Source organism: Mus caroli, unplaced genomic scaffold (assembly GCF_978045245.1).
Source record: "Mus caroli unplaced genomic scaffold, Mus_caroli_1 scaffold_5, whole genome shotgun sequence".
In the NCBI taxonomy this organism is placed as follows: domain Eukaryota; kingdom Metazoa; phylum Chordata; class Mammalia; order Rodentia; family Muridae; genus Mus; species Mus caroli.
In genome coordinates, this window is record NW_028227260.1 from 2,439,304 (window position 1) to 2,448,726 (window position 9,423).

Consider the following 9,423-nt stretch of genomic DNA (forward strand, 5'->3'; position numbering starts at 1 on the left):
TGGAAGGGAGTAAAGCCAATGTAAAAGACGTAACACTTCCTGTGATACACAAATTTTACCTCACCAGGAAGTGTTTCCTTTTGCCTAGGACTACTAAAATCTTTAAGAAGAGGCAAAGTAGGAAAAAAGTAAGAGACACTGGAAACCCAGGGCAAAGATGTCACAGTAATTTCGGATAAAAACTTCAAACAAAAAGGATAGGAATGAGATAGGGTCAATAACAGACAAGCTTTTAGATGTTCCCCTCTCTCTTTCTGGCTAGAGAGGGAAGACTCAGAAAGGAAGGCACTGGAGTAGCATCTGCTCATTTCCAGAGGTTTCTGACATTCATCTCCTTCGGGCAAGTGGGTCAGACTACAGGCCTTTATTTTTACTTACACTTAATCACAAATCTCTGTAGCCAGATATTGATATGACTGTGTAACTATAGTACATGACAAGAAAGCAGTAGTGGAGCAGAGTAGAGTAAAATAGTCATCTATGGTGAGATGACTTGGACTAGAATTCTTCAATTAGTGATTTTCAGGCAAGGGTAATTTGATCACTAGGCAATATAGAATAGAGTGTGGTGCTATCTTTGATTTGAGCTGTCAGAACTCAGCAAAACTAGGGGGCGATATCACTGGTTTCTATTAAATAGGAACTCTGATAAAAAACAAAAACAAAAAAAACAAAAGAACCATAATCCCAGCCAGGTGGTGCATGTCTTTGATTCCAGTACTCTGGAAGCAGAGGCACATGGGTCTCAGTGAGGTCAAGGCCAGCCTGGTTTACAGAGAAAGTTCCAGGACAGCCAGAGTTACACAAACAAACCTGTCTCAAAAAAAAAAAAAAACAACAACAACAACAACAACAGTAAATACATGCATACATATATGCATACATACATACATACATACTCCCAATTGAGCATAGTGGCACATGCTTGTTTACCTAGCTTTGAGGACATGGGAGCAGGAATATCAAAATTTGAAAGTCATCCTTCCAGCCTATAGCTCTGCCTGGGGCAAAGTCAGCAGTGCTCCAGACAACCTTCCACACCCAGAAACAGTTTGACTCCCAAGACATCCATCATAACCAGTCACACAGGTAAGCCAACATCCTTGCCATAATACCTGGCCTAACGGGAACCCACACAGGGCCCAGAGGATGCAGGACCTATCGGCTCTGCAGGGAAAACATCATACTTCAGATCCACAACTGCTCTTGGGGGCAGATCAAATGTTCCAGCACCCTACCATGCCCACCCAGAAACAGCTTGACTCTCAGCTGGTCTGTCATAACCAGCCTCTTGGGTGAGATACCTATCCAGCCCAGTATCTGGTCTAACTGGAATTCCCATGGGGTTCAGTGGAAGCAGGACCTGATGGAGATACATCTTCCTTCCTTCCAGTCCACAACGGTGCCCTGGGGTAGATCAGATGCTGCACTCACGACACACACTCATCGACAACTTGACTCCCAGGAGGTCCATCATAACCCGGTTCTAATATTGGGAGCTCCAGACCCCTTCCACACACTGACTCAAGGAGGTCTATAATCACCAGACTCACAGTAGATACATCAAGGCCAGTCAACACCAGAGAAAACCAGATGGGAGGAAGCAAGCTCAAGAACATAAGCAACAGAAATCAGTGCCACTTGGCACCCTAACACACATAAAAAGCAAGATAATTAACTAAAATTCCATCTCATGAAGATAATAGAGGACCTTAAGGAGGATATAAAGAACTCCCTTAAAGAAATACAGGAGAACACAGGTAAACAGGTAGAAGTCCTCAAAGAAGAAACACATAAACCCCTTCAAGAAATACAGGAAAACAAATCAAACAGGTGAAGGGATTGAACAAAAAATGTACAGGATCAAATTTGGAAATAGAAACAAGAAAGAAATCACAATGGGAAACAATCCTAGAGATGGAAAACCTAGGAGAGAGATCAAGAGTTACAAATGCTAACATAACCAACAGAACATAACAGAAGAGAAAATCTCAGGCTGAGAAGATACCTCAGAAGATATTGACACAACAGTCAAGGAAAATACAAAGAACACAAATCTCCTAACCCAAAACATCCAGGAAGTTCAGGACAATGAAAAGACGAAAAAAAAGAAAAAAGAGACTGAAGATTCCCAATTCAAAGGGCCAGACAACATCTTCAACAAAATCCTAGAAGAAAATTTCCCTAACTTAAAGAAAGAGATGGGTTTTTCAGGACTCTTTGCAAGGGTAGCTGGCGTGAATTTGCACCAAGGCAGCAGCATAGTCTCCGCAGTTCCATCTTTGTCTCCGCGATGTTGCGCTAAGCCAAAAATGCACTAAGCTGTCTCCAAGTTCGAAGCATTCAGCAAGTGGTGGCAAGGCAGAGCCACCAGAAGAGGACGCCTAGTTTCCATGACAAATATGGGAATGCTATATTAGCAGGTGGAGCCATCTTCTGTGTTTCTACATGGACATATACAGTCACACAAATTGGAATAGAATGGAGCATGTCCCTGTTGGCAGAGTCACCCCAAAGGAATGGAGAGATCAGTAGTCGTGCCAGCTGGTACAATAATCAAGGAATTGTTTAAAACCAACTCCTAAGTGAATGCCAAGTCAAAGAATCATGTACTCATTATACTATGGCAGATTTAAGAACAAATAAAGAAATAAAGTACCTTAACCTTCAAAAAAAAAAAAGAAAGAAAGAAAAAGAAAGAGATGGCCATAAATTTACAAGAACTTTACAGAACACCAAATAGATTGGATCAGAAAAGAAATTCCTCCCATCACATGATAATCAAAACACTAAATACACAGAAAAAAAAAAAAAAAGAATCGTAAAAGCTGTAAGGAGAAAAGACCAAGTAACATATAAAGGCCAATCTATCAGAATTGCACAAGAAGCTTGGAAGTGTTGGTGCACGCCTTTCATCCCAGGACTTGGGAGGCAGAGGCAGGCAGATTTCTGAGATCAAGGTCTACAGAGTAAGTTCCAGGACAGCCAGGGCTACACAGAGAAATCCTGTCTTGGAAAAAAAATTATACCAGAATCCTCAACAGAGACTCTAAAAGCCAGAAGATCCTTAACAGATGTCATGCAGATCCTAAGAGAACACAAATTCCAGCCCAGGCTACTATACCCAGCAAACCTCTCAACACAGATGGAGAAACCAAGTTCCATGACAAAACTAAATTTAAACATCTTTCCACTAATCCAGCCCTACAGAAGATAACAAAAGGAAAAATCCAACGCAAGGAAGAGAATCTACACTGAAGGAAAAGCAAGAAAGTAATCATCTTACAACAAACCCAAAAGAAGAGAGCCGCATAAACATAACTCCACCTCTCACAACAAAAATAACAGGAAGCAACAATCATTGGTGTTTAATATCTCACACCATCAATGGACTCAATTCTCCCCCCACTACTCCCCCCCCCCAAAATGTGTAGGCTAACAGACTGTATACTTAAAGAGGACTCAGCATTTTGCTGCATACAAACACACCTCAGTGATAAAGATAGACACTACCTCAGACTAAAAGGATGGAAAATATTTTTCCAAGTAAATGGTCCCAAGAAACAAGCTGGAGTCACCATTCTAATATTGAATAAAATAGACTTTTAACCAAAAGTTATTTAAGAAGATGGAGAAGGACACTTCGTACTCATCATCTGCATTGTCAGGAAATCAGAAATTCAGTTCACGGGTCAGCAGTGGCAGCTCGATCCACTCTCAAACACTTCTCAGATACATCAGCAGTCCAGTTCAGTAGTGTCGGGGTAGTATCAGCAGTGGCATAACTAAAAAGACCAGCTAGGCCACAGTGGAATCGGCATGAGTCAGCAGGAGGGATTCGAACTAGGAGAAGTTCTCTCGAAGAAGCAAAGATCAGTGGTGACTCAAGCCCAACAAGCCTGATGAACATTGCACAGCTAGCTCTACCAGCAAGCAAGCTCCTCTTACAATCCTTTGAGTCCTATTTATACTCCCTCAAAACATCAGATGTCCTCCATGGGTCTTGCCTCACCATGTGTCTTGTCTCAGCACGTGAGTCTGTTTCAACTGACAATAAAATCCCCCAAGAAGATCTCTTAGTTCTGAACATTGATGTTCCAAATGCAAGGACACACCCACACTCATAAAAGAAATGTTACTAAAACTCAAAACACACATTGAACTTCACACAGTAATAGTGGAAGATTTCAACACCGTGTTCTCACCAATGGACAGGTCATTGAAACAGAGACATAGTGAAACTAATAGAGGTTATGAACCAAATGGATTTAACAGTTATCTGTAGAACATTTCATCCTAAAACAAAAGAGTATACCTTCTCAGCACCTCATGGTACCTTCTCCAAAATTGACTATATAATCAGACACAAAACTAATTTCAACAAATACAAGAAGATTGAAATAATCCTATGCATTCTATCAGATCCTCAGGGACTAATAACAACATAAACAATAGAAAGTCCACATACTCCAGGAAACTTAATAACTCTCTACTCAATGATAACTTAGACAAGAAACAAAGAAAAAATTAAAGACTTTATAGAATTCAATGTAAATGAAGGCATAGCATACCCAATCTTATGGAATACAATAAAAGCAGTGCTAAGAGGAAAATTCATAGCACAAGGTGCCTTCATAAAGAAATTGGAGAGATCCTGCACTAGCAACTTAACAGAACACCTAAAAGCTCTAGAACAAAAAGAAGCAAACACACCCAAGAGGAGTATACAGCAAAAAATAAGCAAACTCAGGGCTGAAATCAATAAAGTAAAAACAAAAAGAACTATACAAAGAATCAACAACCAGGAGTTGGTTCTTTAAGAAAATCAACAAGATAGATAAACCTTTAGCCAAATTAACCAGGGGGGCACAGAGTCAGTATCCAAATTAACAAAATCAGAAACAAAAAGGGAGACATAACAATATAAACTGAGAAAATTCCAAAAATCATCAGATCCTATTATAAAAGTCTATACTCAACAAAACTGGAAAATCTGGATGAAATGGACAATTTTTTAGACAGATACCAGATACCAAAGTTAAATCAGGACGAGATAAATTGTCTAAACAGTCTTATAACCCCTAAGGAAACAGAAGCAGTCCAAAGTCTCCCAACAGAAGAAGAAGAAGAAGAAGAAGAAGAAGAAGAAGAAGAAGAAGAAGAAGAAGAAGAAGAAGAAGAAGAAGAAGAAGAAGAAGAAGCAGCAGGAGGAGGAGAAGAAGAAAACAAAAAATAATACCTAATTTGTTCTATAAAACCACAGTTACACTGATACCTAAGCCACACAAATGCTCAATAAAGTAGGAGAACTTCAGACCAATTTTGCTTATGAATATTGATGCAAAAATACTCAAAAACATTCTCACAAACAGAATCCAAAGATTAACAAGAAGATAGGCAAAATGTGGATGCTTCAATCCCAATTTGAAGAGGGAACAAAATAATCATGGGAGGCAAAGAAAGGGAGGGACCTAGGTGGTAAAGGGGAGGGGAAGGTAAAAGGGGGGTGGCTGGACCAGGTATGGGAAAAGACAGGAGAGAAGTCTGGATGGCCAGCATAGTGAATAGAAGTAGTTGGGGGTGGGGAGCAGGTAAGGAATGGAGGACAGGGAACCATTAGAAAGTCCCAGGAATGTGAGAGGCTCCCAGGACTCAATGGGGATGACATTAGCCTAACTACCCAAATGAGGGGAGATAGAACCTGAAGAGCCCACCTCCAATAGATATGGACCCAGTGGAGGAATGAGACCACCCACCCATCTCAAAAATTTTAACCCAGGATTGTTCTTGTCTAAAGGAAACAGTGGAACAAAAATTGGAGCAGAGACTGAAGGAAAGATTATCCAGAGATCATCCCACCTTGGAATCCATCCCCTCTGCAGACACCAAACCCTGACACTATTGCTGATGCCAAGGAGGGCTTGTCTGGTGTGGCTGTCCTCTGAGAGTCTCTGCACCACCTGACTCAGACAGAAACTGACACTCACAGCCAGGCATTAAACTGAGCCCGGGGACCCCAATGGAAGAATTAAGGGAAGGACTAAAGGAGCTGAAGGGAATTGCAACACCATAGGAAGAACAATATCAACAAACCAGACCCCCCAGAGCTCCCAAGGACTAAACCACCAGCCTAGAGTATACATGGAGGGACTCATGGCTCCAGCTGTATATGTTGCAGAGGATGGCCTTATGTGGCATCAATGAGAGGGGAGGTACTTGGTCCCGTGGAGGCTTGTTGTCCCAGCAAACATGGATGCTAGAGGAGTGAGCAGGGAGTGAGGGAGGAGTGAGTGTGTGGGTGAGAGAACATCTTCTTAGAGGTACAAGGGAGGGTATAGGGAGGGGGTTGCAATGAAAAGACAAGGAAGGGGGCCAACATTTGAAATGTAAATAAATAAAACAATTCAAAATAAATTAATAAATAATAAAAACTGAAAAAATAAGTTTAAAGACATCCTCAGTTCTACAACAAGCTCAAGGCCTATCAGGGCACATGATACCCTGCCCTAGAAAAATAAAATAATCAATTCCTAAAGGTCTGCCTAATGGTACAGGTCAAGTCTAATTATATAACCAAAAGGTCAACAGAAAATGCATACTTCAAACAGCAGGCAGTCTTTAAAGATAAGTAATCTAAAAGTAATCTTTAAATAAGTAATTTTAAGCATACCATAAATCTTGTCATTAGAACTGCTCCCTCAGTCACATCAATTCACTCTAAGCCTTTGCAAAAGTAAGCAGTAATGAATACATATCCAAAATACCCTAATGTTTGACGTGAAAACCCCAATGGCTAATAAAAGCACAAAAATCAGTAGATCCTTAATTATGTAAAAGGAGATTCTGACATTAGTAGAAGCATTGGTAACTAGTGCCACCAAATTAATTTTGGTAAGCAGGCTATAATGGTATAGTGATCTCTACACATCTCATACTCTCGATAGTGAACACTGGCTACAGCTACAACAGCAACATCCTCACAAAACTCCAGCAGTATAAGTAGTTCATTTGGAGGTACTAAAAGCAATCAAATCCCTTCCAACAAAGTCCCAGAGAATGGGAGGAGAGAGATGGCATGTGACTCACACACCCACAGTACTGAGAAAAAAACATGGTAACAAAAAGAGTCTATATCCCAAGAATTTCCAATATTATGCAGAAATAACTTGAATAATGAAGACAAAACAGCTAGAGAAATACTTTTGTGGGTCATTCTGTGACACATCTTATGTAAATAGGTATAACCAAGATTACATTATAAAGAGTGAACAACTATTAGTCCGAAATATCTCATAGGTCTACATCTGTGTTGCCACAAAATATGGATGGTGTGCTTCAACAGCAACATTGGAACATGTGTTAAGTCCCTAGAGCCATTTAAATGCTAAATAGTCTAAAAGTACATTTGCAAATCTTTGACAGGCCAGGTCCATCATAGTGCTGGGTGGCCTTGAAAGTAAGGTATAAGGAGTGACTACTCTACTAGCTTTATTGAGACTGTTGATTTTTCTGCTACTTCATCCTTACTTCCTCACTTTAGTTAAGAAAACATATCAAATCCAGATCTTTAAGCTTTGGAAACAAAAACTAAGGCCATTCAACTTGCTTTACAGGGTGCTAAAAGGCATGCACTAACATACCTTGCTCACCTCACCCTTGCTGTTGTTCATGGTTTACCTCCAAATGAGACAGCGTGGATTATACACACTGTATATAAAAATGTAAAGAAACATGAGCCCTGGATCTCTGCCATATTATTGTTGAGTGTACATTATTAGACCTAAGGCTTTCAGGATAAAATGCCCATGTTCCTTTATTCTAACCTGGAGCTCCTTTTTTTCATTTTTGTTTTGTTTTGGTTTGGTTTGGTTTAGTTTGGTTTTTGATGTTTTTATTTGTTTGTTTTTGCTGGTTTGTGTGTGTGTGTGTGTGTGTGTGTGTTTGCAGACAAATGTTTATGTTAAATCAAGATTGCAAAACTAACACAGTTAAAAACACGTTCATAAAGCCGGGCATGGTGGCACATGCCTTTAATCCCAGCATTCGGGAGGCAGAGGCAGGTGGATTTCTGAATTCGAGGTCAGCCTGGTCTACAAAGTGAGTTCTGGGGCAGCCAGGGCTACACAGAGAACCCCTGTCTCAAAAAACCATAAAACAAAACAAAACAAAACAAAACAAACAAAACAAAACAAAACAGTTCATGCTCAGCAAACAGGTTTTTACAATTCAAGTCATTTTTTTAAAAAAACTTTTCAATGTGATTCAATAAAGATGGCTTCAAATTCCTAATTCAATTCTCAGTAGGTACTACAATGCTTCTAAGGGACAAAAGTACTTTAGTTGAAGTCTCCTACTCTGTAGTTGTTAGCCATCAGGCGCCTTCATGGTCAGCCCAGCACCCACAAGACAAGTCACCATTAGCTTCCCAGAGACACCGCATTCCTGTTGTTGCTTCTGACTCATGTTCTCCTGTGCATGCTCCATGGCCAATAAAAAGCCAGGCTTTTCCTCCCACCCCCTCCCTTTATTCCCTTTCTCCACCCAGCTGTGCTCCCTTCCCCACTCCTGTTAATAAATCTTCCATGTGAGACCTGCTGCACTCGGTGATTTTGTCAGAATCCTCTGCTTACTTCCATCAGAAGGATTTCGTGACAGTTTAATTACATTTTAAAAAACATATTTTCTTTTTTAATTATTAAAAACTACAATATATTTTGGTTATGTTTTCCCTTCCCCAATTCCTACCATCTCTTCCCCAATGCTCTACCCACCCAACTTTTTGTCCTTTTTCTTTCTTTTTTTTAAACTTTTTTTATTTATTATTTTATTTATATACATTTCAAATGCTATCCCAAGAGTTCCCTATACCCTCCCCACGCCCTGCTCCCCTACTCACCCACTCCCGCTTCTTGGCCCTGGTGTTCCCCTGTACTGAGGCATATAAAGTTTGTAAGACCAAGGGGCCTTTCTTCCCAATGTTGGCCGACTAGGCCATCGTCTGCTACATATGCAGCTAGAGACACGAGCTCTGGGGGTACTGATTAGTTCATAATGTTGTTCCACCTATAGGGTTGCAGACCCCTTTAGCTCCTTGGGTACTTTCTCTAGCTCCTCCATTGGGGGCCCTGTGATCCATCCAATAGCTGACTGTGAACATTCACTTCTGTGTTTGCCAGACATTGGCATAGCCTCAAGTTCCTTCTGGTCAGCGCCAGCACTGGGTCACCTTGTGCGTGGATTTGGCAGACACCCCCAAGGTCCCTAGAGGACTCTCCATGCGATGTTAGGACCACTGACCAGACAGCTCCACACTCCTCAAAGGAGACACCACTTCCAGGCACTCTAACATGCCCAGGATCTTTGTCAACAGGATCCCAGGATAAACGGAACTTGGTCACACCAGTATTTCAGGGTCTCAGAGGA

General features: G+C 40.8%; 1 pseudogene; it reads left to right on the top strand.

Moving 5' to 3' along the window:
• The first annotated feature begins 2,293 nt into the window (after positions 1-2,293).
• LOC110287494 (cytochrome c oxidase subunit 7B, mitochondrial pseudogene) lies at positions 2,294-2,682 on the top strand (annotated as a pseudogene).
• Positions 2,683-9,423: the final 6,741 nt, after the last annotated feature.